We start from the raw sequence: 24,402 nt of genomic DNA on the forward strand, positions 1-24,402 counted from the left end.
GGAACTGTTGTTCCTCAGAGGGAACGATAGCTGTTCCTTAGAGGGAACAACAATTGTTCCTTAAAGGGAACAAAATGAAAATCTGTACACAAAATTATTATTCCTCAGAGGGAACAACAGTTGTTCTTTGGAGAGAACAGCATTTGTTCCTTAAAGGGAACAACCGTTGTTCCTTAGAGGTAACAACAAAGGAAAAGTAGAAAAACAAGAGAACTTATATACAATTTATACAAGAAAATTCAATCAAAATAGAAAGAAAAGTTTTGTAAAAATTTCAAAAGCAAATGAATTATTCACTTGGTCGATGTTGAGAATGGGTTGACCTCCTTAGCAAGAATTTGTATGGTGGAATCTTCCTATAATTGTTGGCAAAAGGACTCCTTGGTAAGCGGTTTGTGATAGAGTCGTACTCGATCTCCATTCACTTTAAAAGACTAACTAGACCCATCAACGGTGGCTAATGTGAGGGTGCCATTATCATGCACCTTTTGTATCTCATAAGGTCCTAACCATCTCGTCTGGAGTTTTTCTGGGAAATCCTAGAACCTATAATCATACAAGAGTGCCCAATCTCCTTCGTGGAAGATATTATTTTTGATAAGGGCATCATGCCATTTCGCTCTTTGTTGTTGGATCAGTGTAGTGTGTTGAAGAGCTAATAGTTGAATTTCATCCAATTCATTGATTTGATGTAGCCTATTAATCTATGCTTCATTTAAGTCCATGACTACCTCTTGAGCTATCCTCGATGTCTAGATTTCAAATTCAATTGGGAAGATAAGTTCTTTGCCAAATACTAGTTGATATGGGGAATATCCCGTGGTATTTCTCCATGTCATGCAGTATGCCCACAGGGCTTCTGGCAATTGGGTAGCCCAGTCACGTCTATGGGAGGCAATTGTCTTTGTGAGTATTGTCTCGATTACCTTATTTGTGCTTTCTACCTGGCCATTTTCCTGCGGGTGGTATGGAGTCGTGATTCTATGCATGATATGATGATTCTTTAATGTTGTAGTGATCTTATGGCCTATAAATTGTGGCCCTCCATCCATAATTACCTCTATTTGCAAGCAATATCATACGAATAGTTGGAAAAGAAAGTGGATTACCGAGTCCTCTATTGCCCTTGGTAATGCTTCTGCCTCCACCCATTTAGTCACATATTTTGTTGCGACTAATATGTATGTCTTTTGATTAGATGATGGGTTTATTGGACCAATGAATTCTAACGCCCATCATTCAAAAGGTTAAATGCCCAATTGTGGGTGCAGGGAAATCTCATCAGACTGCCTAGGGCATCCCATTCTTTGGCAACTATCGCATGCCTGGACGAACTTCTTGGCGTCTTTAAAAATGGTAGGCCAATAATAGCGCATCTGTAAGACTTTGTGGTTAGTCCTACGGTCAGCAAAATGACCACTGCAAGTCCCATCATGACAAGCTTTCAGGATGTTGAATACTTCGTCTTCCCTGACACATCTTCGATGTGCATATCATCCCCTATATGAAATAAATATCCTCCGATCTAGGAGAACCGAGTGCTACGATGTACTATTTGTTTTCTTTCATTAGGCATCAAATGCTTCGGTAATTTTCCCACTGCTAGGTAGTTTGCGACATCCGTGTACCATGGTGTTTTAATGGTGACAGTGAATAAGTGTTCATTAGGGAACTAGTCTTCTACTATTGCCGATTTGTCTGTCTTTGGCATTTGTGAAATGAAGTCTGCTACTGGATTTTCTTTTCCTGGTCGATTTTTAATATTGATATCAAATTCCTGCAAAAGGATAAGCCATCTTTTCACTCTTCCATTTGTAACCATTTATTAGCTAGATATTTAATAGTAGAGTGATCAGTATACAAAACCACAGGGTATCCTGTTATATAATGTCTGAATTTATTGATAGCATAGATTATAGCCAAAAATTATTTTTTAGTAACAGTATAATTTAATTCAGCAGAACATATATTTTTGTTGATATAGTATATTGTATATGGCTTTTTATCTTCCTCCTGGCTGAGAACTGCTCCAATGGCTATTTTTGAAGCGTCGGATGTATTCAGGAATGGCAAATCTTAGTTTGGGCACCATAATACTGGCGTTGTTGATACAAGCTATTTTAAATCTTCAAAAGTAATGTCACATTTGTTGGTCCAAATGAAATCGATATTTCCTATTAATGCATATAATGGTGCAGCAATTTGAGAAAAATTCTTTATAAATCTTCCATAATAGCCAGAAAATACTAAGAAACTGCATACCTCAGTCTGTGTGGAAGGGGTAGGTATTAAAAGAATTATCTAAATTTTTGCTCGATCTACCTGGATTCCAGCTACTGAGATATAGTGACCCAAGATGAGGCCCTCGGTCATCATCATGTGGCATTTTTCATGGCTTAAATAGAGCCTAGTAGCAATGCATCTTTGTAGAACTTTTTCTAATGTTTGTAATGCCAGCTTGAAGTCATCTCCATAAAGTGTAAAGTCATCCATGTACACCTCAAGCCCTTCATTTATTAGATCTAAAAAAATGCTGAGTATAGCCCTCTGGAATGTGGCAGGTGCATTGCACAGCCCAAAAGGTAAGACCCTGTAAGAAAATGTCCCCCAAGGGCAGGTAAAGGTAGTCTTGTCCTGGTCTTCAGGGGCAATTTGTATTTAATTGTAGCCACTGAAGCCATCTAGAAAATAAAATAATTTTTTTCCTGCCAATGTGTCCAAGACCTGGTCGATGAACAGAAGGGGAAAATGGTCTTTTTGGTTTGCTTTATTAAGCTCTCTATAGTCAACACATATACACCACTTTCCATTCTTTTTAGGCACCACTACTAAAGGAGAGACCCATTTGCTGTCAGATATAGGGTAGATGAAATTTACATCTAACAATTTTTGTAGTTCAGCTTTAACAATGTCTTTAAGATGAGGGTTTAACCTCCGTTGAGGTTGTTGAATAGGCCTGGAATCTTTCTCTGTATAGATGTGGTACATGCATAATTGGGGATCAATCGCTTTCATGTCTGGGTAATCCCATGCGAAGGCCTCTTTATATTTTCTTAGAAGTTGAACAAGCTTCTGTTCCTGTTTAGCAGTCACATTTTTGTTAATATTTAAAGTTTTTCTTGGTTCAATCTATATGGTTTTGCTATTATAAACAGAAGTTGTTGGTATTGACTGGTTGTTAATATCTTTTAAGGGATCCTCTTCTATTTTGTTATCGAGGGTTGCTTTGATCATGTGACATTTTAGATGGGATATGACATTTGGTTGGTTAATGTAAGTGTTAATGATGTCATCTTTTGTTTGATCCTTGAATTCAAGAGAATCTTCTATAGTTAGTGGTGATTTAATGTTTTCAGTTAGATATGATACAGGTTGTTTTCTGGTTTTCATTATTGTTAAATGTGGCTGAGCTAGAGGATATACAACTAAATTCTTCACATTGCTTCCTCTTGCTATCATCATGTTGCTTGTTTGACAGCTTATGTAAGCATCCGCGATTACTAGCCAAGGTCTGCCTAGAATTAGGGGATGTCCATCGAGTCGGTTTCTAGGATTGATGATCAGAAATTCTACAAGATATTCCCAGGAGTCTACAAATGCCATTACATCCTGTGATGTGCCTTCTGGTTTGACTACTGATCGATTAGCCAGTTCCAACAAGGTCGTGGTTGGGTCCAAGGATGTAATGGCAAGATTTTGACAAGTTGTTGTTGTGAGAATATTGATTGTTGCTCCTAAATCGACTAATGCATTGGGGAAGGAGCATCCATTTATTTGCACAGTGACTATAGGATTTCCTGGGTCCTCATATTTTACAGGTGTTTCTCTGCCTGATAGTAAATCAGATAAGGTACCGACTACATGGACAGTTGGGGTTGTTTTTATTTTCCTCTTTGGCTTTTTTGTACACAATTCCTTAATAGTTTTTGCATAAATTGGAATGTCTTGAATAGCCTGGAGGAGAGGTATCTTTGCACACAAAAGTTTCAATTATCCTAGAAGATCAAAATTGGGATATTCTATTGGGGGGGTGTGATTAATATTTCTGGGAATGGTGGAGAAGAGGTGATCGTTTGATCGTAAGTTTTCTGTTTAACCATGTTCTCCACTTGTGATGCTTGTTCTACAGGTAACAGATCTTCAATTTGTTTATTTTTATCCCCCTCTGATTCTACTATCCACCCAGACCTTAATCGAAGCTCATTGCACTCCCTCAATTTCTGGCTCAAATCCTTCAATAATTTTCACAGATTAAACTTGTTCGTTGTTTGGGTTCAGGTTGGGTTGGGCTGGGAGTTGTGGTCGTAGATTGGTCTGGGTGTTTTGTTGCAATGTGTAGGGTGCTGCCAGTGTAGGTTGAGGTAGGGGGATTGTTCCTACTAGATGATTCGTAGGTCTTTCCCAGCTTGACTACCAGTTCTAATTCCGTGAGGTGGAGGGTGACCATTGAGATTGATATGCATTATTCTGCCAGAATGGTGGGAAGTAAGAGGAATTTGGCCAATTTTTATTTTGATTTGATTGGTTTGGCCAAGGTGGCATAGGGAATGGTTTCTGTGACCACTTGGAAAAAGGTGGTTGGTTCTACCACATAGCTCCTGGGTATTGTTGTGAATTATATTGTGAGGGTTGAAAGAAAGGAGACGGATCAATAGGCATACCTATCTTTTTTGGTTGCCACTGGTGATGTTGATTTAGCAGGTAGACTAGTTTTGTTTCCTCCTCTACCTCCTTATAGACTATTTTTAACCTTGGGAGTGATGGGCAGCTTTCTGTGGTATGATATTTAGTACATATGGCAGAGGTTTGCACCATATTCAGTGGGCATTCTTTGTGACGATGCTTCTTCTTGCATCTAAGATAGAATATCACCAAGCTTTGTTCTACTTCAGCTTGCTTTTACTTGGCTTGCATAATGTCCAATTGTGTTATCAATGTTCCCAAAATAATTGTTTTGAAATCCTCTAGCAGGTTGCCAATTTATGCACGAGTTATACCTCCACTAGAGATTTTTTTGTCCCTAGAGGTCATGACGTGTTCTGCTGGTTTCAATCTCGTACTGCCTCTTGAGGACCTGATACACAATTTAATAATGTTAGCATATTTTTCTTGATATATATCACCTTTACCCATAATATTTAATGTTTCTACCCATTGTTCTTTCATCGCTTTAATCAGTGTAGTTTTAACACATTATCAGGTAAAGGCAGAGTTGCATAGGGAGACTGTTGGAGGTTATATTGAAGTCGTTCCACATATTCTTCTAATGCTTCACTGGGTCTTGCTACCATTTGGAATATTTCATCTTTCAATTCCCTAGATCTGTAATAGTCCTGATATTTTTTTAGGAAAGCAATTTTCATTTGATCCAAATCATTTATTGTGCCTCCACCTAATCCCATAAACCATCGCAAGGCTGCTCCTTTTAATGTAGAGGGAATCAACTTTAGTTTTTGGGGGTTGGTGGTATAATCATAACCTCGACATAATACATCAAACTCAAATAGGAATGCATCTGGATCCTCTGATGTCAATCCATGAAAGGTGGGAATATTTTGGAGAGGGATAGTTTTCATGGGTGCATTCACTATTGTGTCAACGATGGGATACTGCAATTTAGAGGTCTGGGGTACTTGTGGGTTGTTGGCCATTTGATAAAATATATGCTAGTACCCTTCCCAGATCTCTAGAGAGTTATTCCTAGGATGATTAGAAGGGGTGGAAATGATCTTAATAACACTCCCTCGATCTGGGATACTGGGTGTTCCTTGTTGAATTACTACCTGAGGGGATATTGGTTCCTCTGTTTCCCTTGTTTCTCCTCCTCCTTAACGAATATTACAAGAATTCCCTTCTTGTGAGGAAATTGGGCATGAATTTTCAATCTCTTGAAAACTCCGCTCAGTTCCAACTGTTTTGTTGTGGACCTCAGCATAGGCCACAAATGGTGAGCTTGTGGCCCAAAGGGAGACAGTAGGTTGTCTAGAAGCAACATTTATAGGACCTACTGATGGTTAAGATTTGGCTTTCTTTAAGATGTCATCTATGAACATTGATCATCCAAGGGTGATGGTCCCTTAGATCTGTCAGGTTTGGGTAGTGGAATTGGATTGTTTTCGGGTTTTTTCTTCTTAGTCATTCATGCAAACAATTCAAATGTTTATCTCTACCCTAAGTTCCTAACAATTTTGCTGGAAAGTGGGCGGGGGAGTAGGCATTTTACGTGCTCCGTATGCAGGTTCTTACCTTTCATTTTTAATACCCAGTTCTCTCTCAACAGATAAGCAAAAAATACCTACTTCAGATTTCTATAATTGTGCTGAAAAGTGAGTAGAGGAGCAAGCACTTTACTTGCTCGTTACATAGGTTCTTACCTTCCGTTTTCAATACCCAATTCTTCTTCAACAACAATCATCAGATGTACATTACTCTTTAGAAATGGCTACACTCTCCCCAGCAATGGCGCCAAAATGTTGGTCGATAAAAGGTGCCTTTTTAAACTCCTAATTATCCTCACATTAATTATCAATCTGGGCAAGTCTTCTTCTTTCAAGAGTGTACACAGTGTGTGGCTGCTATTTAACTCAGAGAGTAATGTTTCTAAATTGCAGTATAGATCTTTTAAATACAAGAGTAAATAGATGCATCTAGTAAATTCCAATTGCAATTAAAGAAAACTCAATCCTTTAACTAAATCAAATCTTACATTCATCAAAGTAACAACAACATCAGTTGAGAGTACAATAGTGATAACTCATCCCTCTTTAATTGATTTAATCTAAATCAAACCCAATCCTCAATAATTAATCTAAACAGTAAATGAATATCAATATGAGAGTTTCAACAACAATAGTTAATACTCTTTACAGTTGATTATATAAAGCGGAATATTTATCTAAGAAACCTGATCTGAAATGAAAGCAAACTGAATCAATGACAATCCTGCAAATTATATAAAATAAAGAGATTCTGTCAATACTGGAAAATAATAAATAGCATAGCGATAAAATCACAGAAAGAAAGAATACTATCAAACCATCACACTTGCGAGAATTGGAAATGTATGACACAAGAAGAGTAGTTGAATCCACCAGAGGTTGGGCCCTTAGCCGCCAGTGAAACACTGCTAAGTTACTTCAAGAAACGCGAGGGAACAACAAATTTACTTATATATTAATCATCAAACTGAATGAGAATTACAATATATTCGTGTTCTTCTCGACAGTGAGAGTCTGTGAATACAATTACAATTACAATAATATAGAAATTCTTCTCCCTTTCTTCTTACAAAAACATCTCTTTTATAATCAGAAAGGGTGCAAATATAAGTGATAAATGTGATCCCTTAGGATCTCTCGATCCTGAGGGATTCGCAATAGTTTTCCATCTTAAGACATTATTTCCTTTCTTGCATTGATCTTGCTGAGTTGCTTTTGGACATATCTGCAACCGCCGCGTTCCTTCCTTAGCTTGTCGATGTTTGCTGTTTCTTCACAGGGAACATCATTTGTCCATTTTGTTGTTTTCCTACATAAAGGAAGGTAATAATTAACCAAAGCGTAACTACAGAAAATTTTTGTATTTCTTACCATAATTCCTTAATAGATTAGCGCATTGAGATATAGAAAGGATAAGAATAAAGAAAAAGGATGATGAGTTTAATAGTAATTGCATACCTTTTCCATGACCCAACAAAGTCCAAGTCGAGGGTGTTGGTAGATAGATAGAGGCTCTGTAGCTGTGTGCGCAGAGGCCTGTTACAGTTCGCAGCTGTGTGCGTGGACCCTTGCAGCTAAGTGCGTAGGGCGGATGTAGGTGTATTGACGGAAGATATTAATAAAGATAAGTTTTTTTTCTAAAATATCACAGATCTATTTTATTTTGGTTTATACATCTGGTATATGATTTTATGTCTTTAAAGAATTATGATTGCGTGCATTGGGTTTTATTGTTAAATGTTTGCTTAAAGACTATAACAAGAAGACCAGAACTGTAACAATTTCATTAATAAGAAAGTGCACCTGCGGGGATCTACGCGAAAGCCCGATAGTAGTACAGAGTGGCGTGAGGCTGCAGAATAGTTCGCAACCCCTCCAAGCCACATCAAGACATCCCAAGGGTGTCGAAACCTGGTTCCAACACCCTACCCTACTACCTCGGGTGAGACTTCAGTCCATGCTCAGTAGGTTATTTCTGAAAGGGCCGATAGCTACGGGATTTTTTTGGCTAACAACTCTTCCGAACCTAGGTCAAGGCCCAATAAGAAATCAGAAGGGAAAATAGTGAAAGAATGTTAGAAAACAGAGCTAAGCAAAGGCAGAAGTAATGCTACATAGGAGCCATCGGATCGGACCGATCAACGGTCTAGATCAAATCGGCATATCGCAATCGGTGGAGGCCAACGGGAGATATCAGAGGCAACCGTATGAAAATTGTGATAGCGATCAATGTGAGTCAACGAGGACTATCGATCGAGTGCACAGATCAGTAGTTCAAATCTACTTGCAATATCGCATCACTAAAACACAAGGAGAACTTAACCTGCGGCCCGAAGACTATGCGATATGTGATTGCGATATATCGCATTGCAATATTGCATCGTAACTATATAAGGGGTGATACCAAAGACTAGCGACCGTGAAATACACCGATGCGCCAATAACCGATAAGGCCAATCAAAGATTGGGGAAGATATGTGACATGCGATAAAGCCAAACCCAAAAGGGTTTATGGATGCAAATTGATATATTTTGAGTTTCGATAAAAAGGGATTTGTTGGGTTTTTCTATCTGTTTATGCATTTCCTTTATAAAACCGAAATACAAAGGAAATGCTCCTGAAGTGATAAAGTCAGACTTGAAAGGTTTATAAATGCAGCTTTATATTATTTGAGTTCCGTGGTAAGCGGGATTTCGGGGAGGCCTCAGGCGGTAAGTGGTATTGGATGGGCTCCGCCCGATCCCATACACTGGCCGACACGTGGATTGGCGCAAGAGAGAGAAAATCGCCTTTTCGGGCAGGTAATCTCCATGCATATAAGTCACCCAAAATGAATATTAGCCATTAGATCGGAGATCACACTGATCAACGGTGGGCTTGCGATAGTAACCAAAGGCGAACATGATAGGATTATAGGGTATATTTGATATTATTTGAAGTCTGATAGAAAGCGTTTTGTCGGATTTTTCAGTTTTTTTAGTGTATTGTTTTGTGTAAACAGAAAAACATGTTCCCAAGGATTTCAACTGCACCAGTGGTTCTTTCTACTTAAAAACAGGTGGCCACCATACCTAAGGGTGTTCTACAATGATTGTTTAATGCTCAAAAAGGGATTTGAATGGATAATGGCCAGGAGCCAGAGAGCCCGAAAGGGGATACAAACATACAAGTGTTGATAGGCTTAAAAGCCATTCAATGACAGAGATAGAGGAGGTAGTTACTGAGATAGAGAGAAAGCAGAAGACAGAGAGCAAGAGGGAGAGTCTGTGTACTCTTGTAGACTTGAGGATTTCAAGTAAATCCCTGTTGTTTAGTCAATGTTATGTTGAGACTTGATTTGATCTCACATTTGTAATAATCTACTCTTGAAGACATAATATAGAGGTCAACACTGAAAACTGGACCAGGAGACGTAGCCAAGAAGTTTGGTGAACTCCTTGATTATTTTGTTATGTTTTCTAACAGCTCATTATCTATATTATTCGCAATATTTTTGATCCATTGCACTAAGTAATATAGGCATTCCTGCACATGTGTCTATAATACCTTTATATTGATTTAAGATCTAAATTTTCAGATCAACTTGTAGGAGTAGTATAGGGAAATTTGCATTAGATGTGTTGTATTTTCTTTTATTAAAGATTTTGATTACTCTATCCCTTGTAGTTAAGGTTTTCATTGTTCAAATAAAATGAGAAGAATGTTCCTCATCATAGTTGCATTCTAAGAAATTCAAAGACATCACGCTATGAACCTGAAAGAAAAACTCTTAAACAATATCAACTTAAAACTTATCTCAATTAACCTAATGGAGCATTGCAGCTTAATGCATAACATTTAGAGGTTCTAGGCTAGAGACGTGTTCCAGCATTGTAAAACATAGTGGTTGTCGTTAACTATCTGCGATACATTATGAGTGTGATACCTCATTCCACATACGTGAGTATATCATAGCTCATCCAGTACCTTCAGGTATACAGGGAAGTGTTATAGTACGAAAAGTATAAAGGAATGCTCTCACTGTGCAATTTCACATTAGCCAATGCTAACATGAATTGGGCCTCCACGTACTTTCGGGTATATTTGGGAGGACTACATTAGGTTTCTATCCATCCATAGGTAACGAAGTCAGCCACCTTGTATACTGTGATACACCGGAAGAAGCATTCGGGGATATTGCTTGCACATATGTTAACTCCTTGGTTTACTGAGGCAGTATATTGCAGTTCACAGTTACTTGGTAATCTGTTTGCCTAGATTATCCCTCTTTTGTTTTGTTATGTTATTTTGATTAAAATAAAATTAATTGACCATGGATAACATCCTCCATGCCACTCCTTAGTTTATCTTAGGTTGAGACATAAGGCAACAACTCCGGAGACCACTGATCAAGGAATTCCTTTTGATGGGAATCCTAGTCCTTTTCCTCCTTTCAGAAATATTGGTGTTCCATATATGGCTATATTTCCCTTCTGGGATTTACCATTGGCTTGCCAGTATGGTTGTTTTCAACCTCCTTGGTTCAAAATGTCGTGATTTCTCCGCAATCGAGTACTACTCCACCTGGACAAAAGAAACTTCTAATTGATCCTAAAATTGACCCTTTACTTTCATCTTCGGTTGCTTCTTCCTCCCCTTTTCCCTCTTAGACTGGTGAAATTATTGACACTAGTACCCAGGCAGATAAGAAGAAGAAGAAAGGGAAGAAGAAGAAGAAGAACAAAATTCATGATCCAGATTTAAACAGGAATGCAATAAATTCCAGAAATAAACACAAATACAGAGATACAGTAGAAATAATACTTCATTTAATTAATGGAGAATACTTAAATATGCTTACAAACAGAAATGGAAATAAACTAGCTCAGGCGATGGTAGCTTATCTCTGAGAAGAGATGTGGCGGCTACATGCATCTGAACTGCCTTACAATGAGGCTCAAGGGCCTTTTTATTATTGAACAATAAGAGAAAACCCTAAACAACCAAAACCCTAACTCGAGGAGATGTAACACCAAGAGTTTATGGGCCCCGTTGGGGTGAGTTGGACACCCAACTTCTCGAGGTCGCGACTTAGTCATATTATCTCCATTTGACATGCATGATAACCCATTGGAAATATCTCTTTTAGGACTATGAAAAATTCTAGAAGGGACGTAGAACAAGCATTTCTTCAGGTTCAACATGATTTGATACCTTCGGCATGTATCCAATATTAAGCGCAAGATGGCTACATGGCGCTTTACTAGCCCAAACACTGTCTAGTCATCAAAATATACTTCCAAAAACTTGTGAATAAAATCCTTGAACGTCGCGATGACTATGCGCGAAAAGATTGCCCGCTCATTCTTTAGTCTAAAAGGCATCACTAGGTACTGGAAACATCCCCATTTTGTCGCGAAGGTGGTCTTACTCCTGTCTTCTAGTGTGATCATAATCTGATGGTACCTTGAGAACCCATCAGTGAATGAGTAGGCCTTCTGCCCACCTACATTATCCAATACTTCATCTATAAATGGTGTGAGAAAAGGATCATGAACGCAAGCATCGTTAATCTTTCATATATCTACACAAATCCTTATCTCTCACCTCTGCTTCTTTTCCTAGACTACCATTGGGCTCATCCAATCATACTCCTCCACTGGTTCAATAATACCTACCTCAAGCATCTTATCTAATTCCAAGCGGACATTCTCTTTGGGTTAAGGTGATATGGCCTATGCTTAATTGACTTCACGTCCAGCTTTAAATTTATCTTCATCACTCCCAAATCGCCTATGATGCGCTTTAAGTGCGAAAATTTTGTAGGAAAAAGATCCTAGTACTCATGGAGTAACTCACCAATTTTATCCATTGTGGCATCATCCAAATAATCCCTAATATTTGCAAATTGTGGCTCCTCTTTTGTGCCAATGTTCACTTCCTTAGTTTTCAGTGGTGTGGTGATGTATGGATTCTCTATTAGCAGTACCTCAACTTTGCGGTGACCTTCTTCTTCTAGGATGTTAATATTTATTGGATCCTTATCCTCCCCTTCAACAGTCATATTATAGCATTCCAGTGTGTGGTGCAGCTGGGTGCTCCAATCTAGTTGGACCAATTCTGAAGGATATCGTGGTATTATGAAGATCACTAACTTAACCTCCTGTAGCACCTCATCAATGCATTTGAACCCATCCTCAAAGCTGAATGTCATCAAAAATCCCTCTCTTAAAATATCCCACTCGACGGTGCCATGGCGGAGCTCTGTTTCCAAGTACCAATTCATAGAATTGATGTCCAAAGTGTGACAGAATATGTGCACCCACTCTGGTTGCGGGTCTATTCCATAAATCTTAGTCCATTTTTCTAAATTATCATGCATATCATTTCTTCCACCATATTTTTCAGCTAGCCGAACTTTCGGGTGACCAAACCGCAATCTCATCATTTTTCTGTATTCACGCCATTCATCAAAACTGTCTTTATGTGTATCTCACCACGGCGTGGGCATAGTGAGCAACTCCAAATCCAGTCCTTGGAAGTGATTCTTCTTAGGTACTTGCCTTTCAAATGCATCCAAGAACTTATCTACATCATTTAAACCATCACAATAAGGTAAATTTCTTACCTCTGATGATACCCAGCACAACAACTTAGTCATCATATTACAGCGTAGTATGGATACTTCATGCAACCTATTCTTCTTGTGCTCCAACTCTTCATTAGAATCTAAGGTACAAGAGATTTTTCAGTCCCGTGCAATTCGTCTATTAGTTGTTGGATTAACCCAATCTTGGTCTCACGTTGTTATTTTATAAATCTGGTCCAAATCATCACTGCCTTCCTCATGGATCCCATTTGGGATTTGAAACGTTGGTACAAAAATGTTAAAACTGTGGATTCTCCGGTCATTGATCCAAAAAATCACAGACTAGTTCAGTATAGTGCGGTCCTTCTGTAGGGTCCAATGGTACTACAACGTGGAGTGATTTCCTCTCAAATGACATTGTCCTCTTTTTCAAATTGATTACCCCATTCATGTCGATAGCCCAATCAATTCCCAGGAGTTTGGGGTATGGATTGTTGTGATCAATAATCTCTATTACTTTGAAATCGGTGAATGCGCTCGCACCCTCTATATCTACGGTCACTCCATGCAATATCCCAATAGGGATAATCTTTTGTTGATTTTCCATCCTAAATTGAATCAGAGACCAATGCAGTGCAGGTCTCCACATTATTTCCCATGTCTTCTTAGGAAAAACATCCGCATTTGACCCTAGATAAAAAATGACCTGGTCCATCTCATACTCTCCTATTTGTGCGATGAGCCTCATTTCGCACCCTATTCTCATCTTGTGTTTGTCTATGTTTGTGACTGCATGGTGCCCTTCAGGAGCATTTTCTTTACTGACAAACTTATTTATCAATTCCTGTAACCCTTTCATGGCCTTTCTATCACGTATTAGCTTCATACAAGTTTCCAAAAAGGTAGTAAGCATGGAGGGGTCAACTTCTTCAAATAGCTTGTCCTGACTAAGGTAGAGGCCTAAACGAAGCTCTTCTTCACTTCCAAGAATGTTTCTTTCGCGCATTCCAAATCAAACCCAACCTCCTTTTCTGAATCCTTGCAGACCCACTCACTCTCTTCAGGTTGCTTTCCTTTATCCTCACCAGTCGTCATTCTACTTCATAGCACGATATTCACGTTGGGATCCTCTTTGTGGGGCTCATCCCTCATCATCTGTAGATTTTGGGTGGGTTGTTGAGGCTATGCCATCTTCTCCTACATCTTAGCTATTAGTATAGGGCATTCTTCTATTGCATGGTCAAAATAAGTACAGTATTAGCATGACGAGCATGTTTGGCTCATACACTCCCATGTGTAGTGTCCTAGCACTCTGAAATTATAGCAAATAACTTTCCCTCAACCTCTACCAGGTCCTCCTCCTCCTCAGCCTCGCTCGCGGTCCTGATATCCTCCGCATGCTCCTCCAGTGCCTTGATCGAGAGGATTAGTTTCCATTTGCATATGATATGTCGGCATTATTTCCATCATCAATTCATAGCTACGGCAGTTACACTCATCGTGGCCTATTGATTTACATAAATTGTAGAATAATTGTTGTGACATTTGTACAAACTTCTACAATGAATGACAATTATCTGTGACACATTTTCCAGCCACTTGATAGATAGTGCACCATAGAAAAAGCCCCGCACTTGGTCCTGCTATAGCTTCCTACCTCAGGGGCATTGGCCCTTCCCCTATAATATAATTCAAGAAGACAACGCAATGATCTTTATCATGCCCCTGATTTTTACACTTGAGACACTAGACTTCTTCGCACACCTCCGACTGAGTCACTTTATCCACCTTCAAGATTTGAAATTCTACGAAACGATTCTACAACTCCACGTGAATCTGTTGAACTCCCAAAGAAGCATCCTGAATAGGAGTTTCATGCAACCTCATCGCAATTTCTTGGGCTTCCACCTATGTTCCTACCTTTTGCTGCGATAATGCAATCCTTAAGTGGGCCAGGAGCATGACTATAAACCAATCACAATGTCGAATATCTATGAGATTCATATTAGCTTCGCTGTTCCCGCACTTTAGTATCTGATCCAACTCCCAAGGAATATCATCGACCGTCATTGTGATTTCCTTGAACCCCATTATTGATTGTGTTTCAGAGTTAGGCCTACTGAATTCCTTGTTTAGAGCAGACTAAGTGTCTGCTAATGGTGCCAATGGATTATCAGTGTAGTACTTAATGTACCATGTCAATGCGTGATCCTGTAGAGAAGTAACCAACTACTCCTTTATATAATCATCTGTAATATTTTGTGCCATCCATATAGCCTTAGCAATGAACCAAAACTGATCTGGGTCCTCACTTCCCAATCATTTGAAAATGGGCAACTTCATGGTATTCGACATGTTGAACAGTGGCGGTGGTGGTGGTGGTGTGGGTGAAGGTGTATGTTGTAGAGGTGAAGGTGGAGGTGGTGTGGGTGGATGAGGTAATTGTGGAAAAGCATTCTTTATCAACTATACAATGCTTCTTGGTGAGGTCTATACAACTACCTCATCGTCACTTGAAGGAGGTTCTATCAATGGGTTGTATTCAAGACTTTCTCTCTCCTGATTTCTAAAGATTCGTCCACTTTGTGTAGATGCAAACATCAAGGTAATGGAATAACCTGCTTTTCACACAAGAGAATTTTAATCCAAGTATTCAAAGATCTCAAATACTTACCTAGCAGTCCTTTCAAGAAGCGTCACTTTGCTTGGCTATAACTGACTAAGGTATCGACCGCGAATTCTGTCACAAATCCTCCTATGACACGATTAAGCCAGTGATTGATAGCATGTGCGATCTTATCTTCAAAAGATTCCAACCTCTACACTAACTCTGAGGTTCACACTATTGGACTGTTAAGCCTCCACCTTCCTTGGTCATCTGCCAATTTAGCGATCCACTCATATAGTTTGATCAGGAAGGTGAAGAAAATGATCTCATGTATTTCTGTGTATAGATATCCATCCAACCACTATTCTTTCGTTAGGCATGGATTTATATTTTCTTACATAGTGAATTCATGGATCTTTCTATCCAACCACTTCTCAATCTATTTCTTTGTTGGATTCCAGTTATGCAACATCACACATCTCTTTATGCAGATCCCAGTCCCGGAAACAGAACCATTTGTTGGCTTAGTGGGTCCTGACCCAGGTTCAGGGTTAGTTGTGCCGACACTATTGGCCCTTTCGGCATCAATCTGTGGAACGTGGACTGAAGTCTCACCTGAAGAAGTATGGGGCGATGTTGGAACCAAGTTTCCGCATGTTGTGCCCTAAATCTGCCTTCGCATGGATCAATAAGCCTTTATGGCTTATCGATATAACTTCCCTTAATTAGCCTCTCGATCTCCACAAAGGTCTATGACTTTCTTTCGTGGACTGTAAACAGGCCAATCATCTACTTACGTGCATCAAAGATTACTCTTCACCCAATGTTTACTCATATCTTCTTAAGTATTCGATAACTTTAACATGCAACAATATAATTTTCGTGTGAACACTTAATGTCTATTGCATTCATATCACAAGATAAATCATGTAAAGTCGCACATCAATATATTATTATTTCATACAAGAATTATTCATCACAAGATAAAGCGCATTCATACATATTAGAACTAAATCGATAAACACAGGAACTTATGTAGTAATCTTCTTTATTGATAATTCGTTCATCATACAGACTCAAGACTTACCTGTGCACTCAACTGCAAGGGTCTGCACACTTAGCTGCAGACTCTACTCTAGGCCTCTGTGCACTCATTTGCAGTTCCTCTTCCTTCTCTAAGACTTATACGATCTTCCTTCTATTGACCCATTACATTCCTCTTTGCCATTCTATCCTCTCTTAGACTTTCTAAAACTCTCTTATTTATACAATCCCATGGTCCGTGGACCATGGATAAATCTCCAAAAATCTGACTTAACTTACATAACAAAAGGTAAAAACCCTTTTTGATTCTTTAACTATCTACATGCTTCGTGACCATAATTTGCAGAGACTTTACTTCTTTTTACACAAAACATGGGCTTTCACCCCAAAACTTGACCTAGGGAACCCCATCCCAACGATTATCAAACCCAAATATTTATTTGGATTATCACAATACCTCTTTCGATGCTTGTAAAACTTTTTCCTTTCACTTGTTTTCCATTCACGATGCTCTTTAAGCGCGTTGACAATGGAATCTACACATAACATAAAATAAAGCCATCAATAAATACGTTTTCATAGTTTATGACTATACAATTTGAAAAAATAATGTTATGAACATTTAACTCTTTCTACCCCTTGAAATTTATTCCTTTTTTATGTAAGAGAAGCACATGTACTTCAAATCCCCATCCTTTTCTTATTAGGAATACAAACATTGTTGAATGCTTTCTTCCATACCTTCACAAAATATTCATACATAATAAGTCGACCATTTTCTTCAACACCTTATGCATATTCTTTGTATAAGTTGTAGATTTCTTGTCTTGAGAAATTATCTAGAATATGTATTGTGTCTCTATTTGGCATACACTCTCCATGCTTTGAAAAGAAGTATTTCATCCATGACATTGCAATATTTGATAATGGCCCAAACTCTAGTTTATGACATAGTTCTGAATAAAATGTGGGATCCTTTTCCAAATTTATTGGATTCTTGACAAATGAAAATTACCAAATGAATGAAACATTTTGAAATCCTCTAAATATCAATAAATACCCAATATGATAATCATAACATGAGAATTTATATTTCATGCACCCCACTAAATATGAATTTTGCATGCTTTTATTCATTGACAAATATCTCTTCCTTTTCTCCAATGCAAACTTGAAATCCATATGTTTCAAGCAATCCTTTTCACAACATTCACTTGAAATGAGAGCACTAATAGAACTTCTTCTCATGAGATATTCTACTCTACCCCTTGTATAACTAGGACATATTGCATTGATACAAAAAGGTCTACTCCTACTCCTCGATGCAATTTTTGCTGGTAATGTATCCATCTTTGAATCATCATATGTATAAGCATTTTCATCATCATTAGGAGTAATATTATCCTCGCTATGATCATCTTTTCTTTTGAAATACTAACTTGTAGGATATTCTGCATATTCCCCTTTGTCAGTGCTACCCTCATAGTCCTTAGAATTATGACTAAATGGAAAAATTGACTCTCTGTTTATTGGATATTATTCGTCATGTGCATTGTCAGTGTTGCTCTCATAGTTCTTAGGATTAGGACTACACAGAAAATGTGACTCTTTGTTTACTGCAAATTCTTCATCTCGCCCTTCGTCACTACTGCTATCATAGTCCTTAAGATTAGGACTAAGTGGAAAACGTGATTCTCTATTTGCTGGAAATTCTTCATCCTGCCCTTCGTCACTACTGCTATCATAGTCGTTAGGATTATGACTAAGTGGAAAATGTGACTCTCTATTTTCCGAAAGTTCATCATCGTGTCCTTCATCACTGTTTCTCTCATAGTCCTTAGGATTAGGACTAAGTGGAAAATGTGACTCTCTATTTATTGGAAATTCTTCATCCTTCCCTTCATCACTACTACTCTCACAGTCCTTAGGAGTAGGACTAAGTGGAAAATATGACTATTGATTTATTGGAAATTCTTCATCCTGGCCTTCATCACTGCTACTCTCATAGTCCATAGGATTAGGACTAAGTGAAAATGTGACTATCGATTTATTGGAATTCTTCATCCTAACCTTCATCACTACTGCTCTCATAGTCCATAGGAATAGGACTAAGTGGAAACTCTGACTCTCGATTTATTGGAAATTATTCATCCTTGCCTTCATCACTGCTACTCTCATATTCCATAGGATTAGGACTATGTCTAAATCGTGATTCTCTATTTATTTGAAATTCTTCATCATGCCCTTCACCACTACTTCTCTCATAGTCCATAGGATTAGGACTAAATCGAAACCGTGACTCTCTATTATTTGAAATTATTCATCTTGCCCTTCATCAGTGTTGCTCTCATAATCCTTAGGATTAGGACTAAGTGGAAGATTTGACTCTGTATTCATGGTGAAATAATTTTTGTTATATTCATCAATATGACTAGAGTTGTTACATGACGAAGGTGTTGATGCTTTACAAAGTGAAACTTCACTATCAAAAGAATCAATGGCTTTCAAACATAAGAGATTGAATGATACAAATGCACTCTCTCCTAATGATAATATAGATCTTAAAGAATGGAAATTTCCCTCCAATTTTTCCCTCTGAAAATTTTCCCTCCAAACTTTTAATTTGATGTATTTCCCTCCAAAATTTTCTTCTACAATTTATTGAAAAATTTCTACTAGAATTTTCTCTTGAAATTAATATTTTAAATTAAATATTTAAACTAGAATTTTAAACTAAATCTTTTACCTAAATTAATCTTTTACTTAAACTACATAGAATTTACTAAAACATTGAATATTTTTTTTATTATTATATCTTCTATCCTACATTTAACATAAATTACTATATCTCCATAGCATGATTTATATATTAAGTTTTTATAATATAAAAAATTAATACCACATTCAAGAAGTGATAAAAAAATTCCATAATTTCCGCTATATAATAAATTTCATTATCACTATTCCTGACATCACATCAAGACTTCTCAAGCTTTCATTAAAAGACTTGGATTGATTTTGTGGAGTAGCTACATTGTCATAAACAACACATTGAAAGAGAGATTATCGCATTTGAAAGGTTAGTTTCCATTTTACTAAGTGAAAGTATTAAACTCCCATAGGTTTACTAGTAGTTATGTGTCAGTTGGATTGTTATGTTCACAAATGATACTAGACAAAACACACATTTTAGTAAAAAATAAATTAGCATTTAATTAATGAAATTTATATTCCTTTTAAAAATTAAAAATTCACATGAACCAAGATTACCCGACAACCCCATGGTGTGCCCGCCCAGGGAAAAATGTCTCCCAAGCAAGCAAGGGGGTCGATTATGGGAATTGGCCCCTTGACCTAATGGGGGCTGATTCTGGGAATTGGCCCCCTGGGAGGTGAGAGAGTTGTTTTTCCCCATGCAAGCACTCCCATGGCCAGGCATGACCACCGATAGTCACAGTTTTGTGTGCCTATGGGCGAGCATGCCCAGCCATGGGCAAGCTCGCCTGGGGAAAAATGACCCCTGTCCTACCAAGGGGTCAATTCCTAGAATCAACCCCTTGGCTTACATGATGTTGATTCCCAGAATTGGCCCCTAGCAGGCCAAGGTGCCAATTTTGGGAATTGACACTGATAGGTGAGGGGGGTTGATTCCAGGAATCAACCCCTGGTAGGCTAGGGGACCGATTCCAATAATCGGCCCTCGACAAACCAAGGGGACCCTTGCCTATCGGGGGTCGATAATGGGAATATTCCCCCAGCTCATATTCTGGAATCGGGCCCTAGCAAGCCATGGGGCCGATTCTAGGAACAGGTAAGCCAAGGGGTCGATTCTTGGAATCATCATTTTTCCTCGGGGGGCATGCCTATGGCTAGATGCACATGCCCATAGGCATAGTGGGAATACATGCTTTACACATCTGTTGTGTCGTGTGTGGGTGCGCCCAGCCGTGGATGTGCCGGCTCACAACATAACCAGGTGTTCAGAGCCCTTGCAGGGTCTACACACCTGCTGTATCATGGGCAGGCACACCCATGTCTAGCCTTGCCAGTCCACATACATAGTTGGTTGCTCCTATTGGTGGGCATGCCCGGCTATGGGTGTGCCCAGTTAGGGAAAAATTTCCCCCTTGTAAGCCGGGGGGTCATGTTGCTCAATGTGGGCATGCCCATGGTCGGGCATACCCACCCACAGACAGAGGAAACTATGCCTATGGGTGAGCACACTAGACCATGGGTGTGCCCTCCTCGGGAAAAGCTATCCCCTGTCCTACCGAGGGCCGATTTCAGAAGGCCTGAGAGTCAATTTTCCTCAATCGTGCATGGAGTTTCTGGCAGGCAAGGGGGTCATTTTTCCCTTGGCGAGCACGCTCACACATTGTGCCTATGGGTGGGCGCACCTAGCCATGGGCGTCATCCTCTCGCAACATAGCAGGTGTGCAACCTGGACACTCGCTATGTAGTAGGAAAAGACGCCTATGGTCAGGCATGCCCACCTATGGCATAGTAGTCCCCTAGAAGGCAGGAGGCCAATTCTGATAAATAGCTTCTTGATACGCAAGGAGTCAATTCTCAAAATTGGCCCCTCGCCTATCATGAGATTGGGGACAAATGTTAAAAAAAATAAAAAATCTAAGGAATGGGTTTTTCTTCAAATCCTGTATGAACCTAACATCCAAAAAATCTAGCAAGTGACTCTAAGGATAAGAAGTTGGTTTCTTACTGGAAGAAATCACAAGAAGTGAAGCATACAAAACTTTTATGGTTTGTGAAAGATAGAGAAGGTGAACAACATCTGCAGATATATCTATAAGTTGATATCCATAACGATAGTGGAAGTTATGAGGTGCTAGGAAAAGTACTAGACATGTGTTTGAGACCAGATACTAAAGTTGTTTATGTTAAACAGCTTCTCCCAAGTTACATGACAATATTAGATATCAGTTTTCATGGTCAATGTATGAGACAACAGATGATTCTATAAAGATGTGTAGACAAATCATAAAGGAGATTGCACAAGATATTGTAAGTATTGTTATTTATATTTATGTGTTTTACGTTATTGTAACTCTATCATTATATCTTTTATAACTTAGTTTTTATTGACATATGGTATTTTGTTTGACATAATTTTATTGAAAATATTTCAATTATGTTGGGAGGAATTTATTTTATAGATAAAGATATTATGAATGTTCTTAGTAGTTTCTACTCAGGGTCAGAAGAAGATATGGAAAACACGCAAAAAAATGGTACTTCATGATGCTACAAGACTACATCCAAGGGATCAACAAAGAGTGCTTATAATGGATAAATCTGGCAAATCTAGACATGTTACTTTTGAAGATGAGGAAGCTGAAGTTGAAGAATAGGTTTCCATTACTGAGGATGAGATTGGAACTGATGTTAGAAAGGAATAGAGCCATAAAGAAACAAAAGAAAAAAATCCCAAGAATTTCTCTGTTCTAGTTGATGATGAGGATTTTACTTATGTGAAAATTTTATAACCGAGAGGAGGAAGAAATTAAAAGTTGATCATTCTCAAATATTCATGGCCAGCAGTGAAGATCCTAGTGAAAACTCAAAAGGAAGCAGGGGAATTATTACACCAAGAGCTGATTTAGAGGATGGCATTATTAAAACAAAACAAAATTCCATTCGACATCACTTGACAAAGATAAACTTAATTGACGGTGGTCATACATTTCAGCTTAATGTCAGTAAAATCGATAAGCCAATTGTAGGACAATTTAAATATCAAATTAGAAAGGTATACCACTTGCATGTTCACAACTTGAAGACATTGATGAGGTACAATCCATATGCTCACATGGTTTATTATGTGCTTCTTGTTGTTCCAATTCAAGTTCACAACAAGGAAGCATTTGATAAGTCAAAATGTTTTGAATACAAATATTATGTACTTTTGGATAAACATTTCCTAGAATTTCGAAGGCAATTGATGGAGGAATATCCCAATAACCCATGTTTCTAAACAATGAAATGTATCATTTATGTTGGTTTATTAGATACAAAAGAAAAGTTATTGGCATGGGATCATAATACAGATAATGAGTATAGGATGTCTATGAATTTCATCGAAAGGGTTATATTTATTCATAATTAATTTGAAGAAAAATATGGTGGGTATAGGAAAAAGGTTATTCTAGTACTTCAGAAGGAATGTTGTATGGAAATACATTGTCAAATTGAAGAAAACATCAATTCAAAAGGTACGAAAGTAAATTATGATATATTCAGAGGTATGGATAACATTTTCCAATTGAGATTTAGAACTGGGGATATATGTGAATTGATTAATGATATTTTTAGCTTGTGGGAGAACATTGGCATTAAAATCTAGAAGGTCAAAAACTATAAAACATTGATATGTAGCAGCAGTAAATCGGGTCCTAAAATGAAGCTCCTTCCAGAAGATATGACTATCAACACTTGGAGAGAATTGCAAGGAGTGAAGGATGAAAAACTTGTCAAAACAATATTATCTTATCTGAAGTCAGGGGTATTATCATTGGAAAAAATGTGAGGAATTTCAAAAGTAAGTTTGTTGAATTATTTTCATTTATTTCTAGATTATAATTTGTTTTTAAATATAAAATATTGTTGTTGATAGTATTTGTTATACATATCATTATATTAATTTTTTTTACTTTATCTATTATGTCACAAGGTTTACATGAGAATACAAGAACAAATGGTTAAATTTTATAATGAAGATAGTTGGGATGATGGTGTACGCAACTACCCAGATTCAAGTTTCACATCAACACTAAAATATTTTTATCTTGCATTTAAAAAAGTATGTTGATTTATACATTCATTTTTATTTATCTGTATACTATTCTTATTTTATAACTTATACATATATTTTTTTATTTTATTAGAGATGAATAAGGATGCAAATGGAGCACCAAATCGTTTCAGAAGCTTTATTGAAAAAATTAAGACGGAAAGAATGAGAAAGAAACATCTTAGTAATGTTGAACTTGATCCTATTCCTAATCATTTCATTTGGAATGGGCTAGAGACTATCCAATATCAAATAATACAAGGTGATTGCGAAGACGTTGCTAAACTCATACCTAAAAGGGATTATTCCCTATTTATTCCAGATATTCCCCATGGTTTCAATATCCCAAACATTGACCCTGATAGTGACCCTTATACTTATCAAGTTCTTAGTAAAGTAGTTGCGGGATTCGTAGAACTCACAACATTACCATTATGGATATTTGTGACATTTCATTCAGACACAAAATTTGCAATTTTATTAACAAACTTCAAGGGAAAAGCAAACTCAAGGAAGGAGCTTACATGGTAAGACGTTGAAATCATATGTTTTATTAATGTTAAAAAACTCATTTATGTACAAGTTAATTGAACTTTTACTATTTCCTGTTACGTGAAAAAGTCAAATCTTATTAACCGTGGAGATAAACTAATTATAAGTGATTGTGAGTTCATCCATTTTGAAAGTCGGACAAAATATGATAGCTATAAGCCTATGCTTCTTAATCAGGTAAATGGAAAGTGTCATGGCCAAGTACTGGTTTATGATGTTTTTGTAAAAAAACTAACATATGAAGATAAAGAAGCAAAACGAGAAATGGTTAACATTTTTAAAAAACGATAGTCATCGATTAACTATCTTATAGACATATGTTCAAATGAAGAATATTGGGTTATGGATTTATTCTCAGGCTCATGTAAGTTTTATTATATAAAATTGAATTTCAATATCTTCTTTCTTAATTTATATGTGATTATACTAATTTAATTCATTATTTAATTTTTTCTTGATAATTAGATACAACACTAGCATGTTGCCTACAAAAAGGAAGAAATTGCATTTCCATTGAAAAAGGGCCAATACATTGCAAATTTATTCGGCAAAGAATTAATGCTCTTCAATTTCTTCTAGAAGCAATGTAAGAAATTGGGTTGA

This window comes from Pinus tabuliformis, chromosome 3_2 (genome assembly GCF_031772625.1).
Source record: "Pinus tabuliformis cultivar Carrire ecotype Pingquan chromosome 3_2, CPIR1, whole genome shotgun sequence".
NCBI lineage: Eukaryota > Viridiplantae > Streptophyta > Pinopsida > Pinales > Pinaceae > Pinus > Pinus tabuliformis.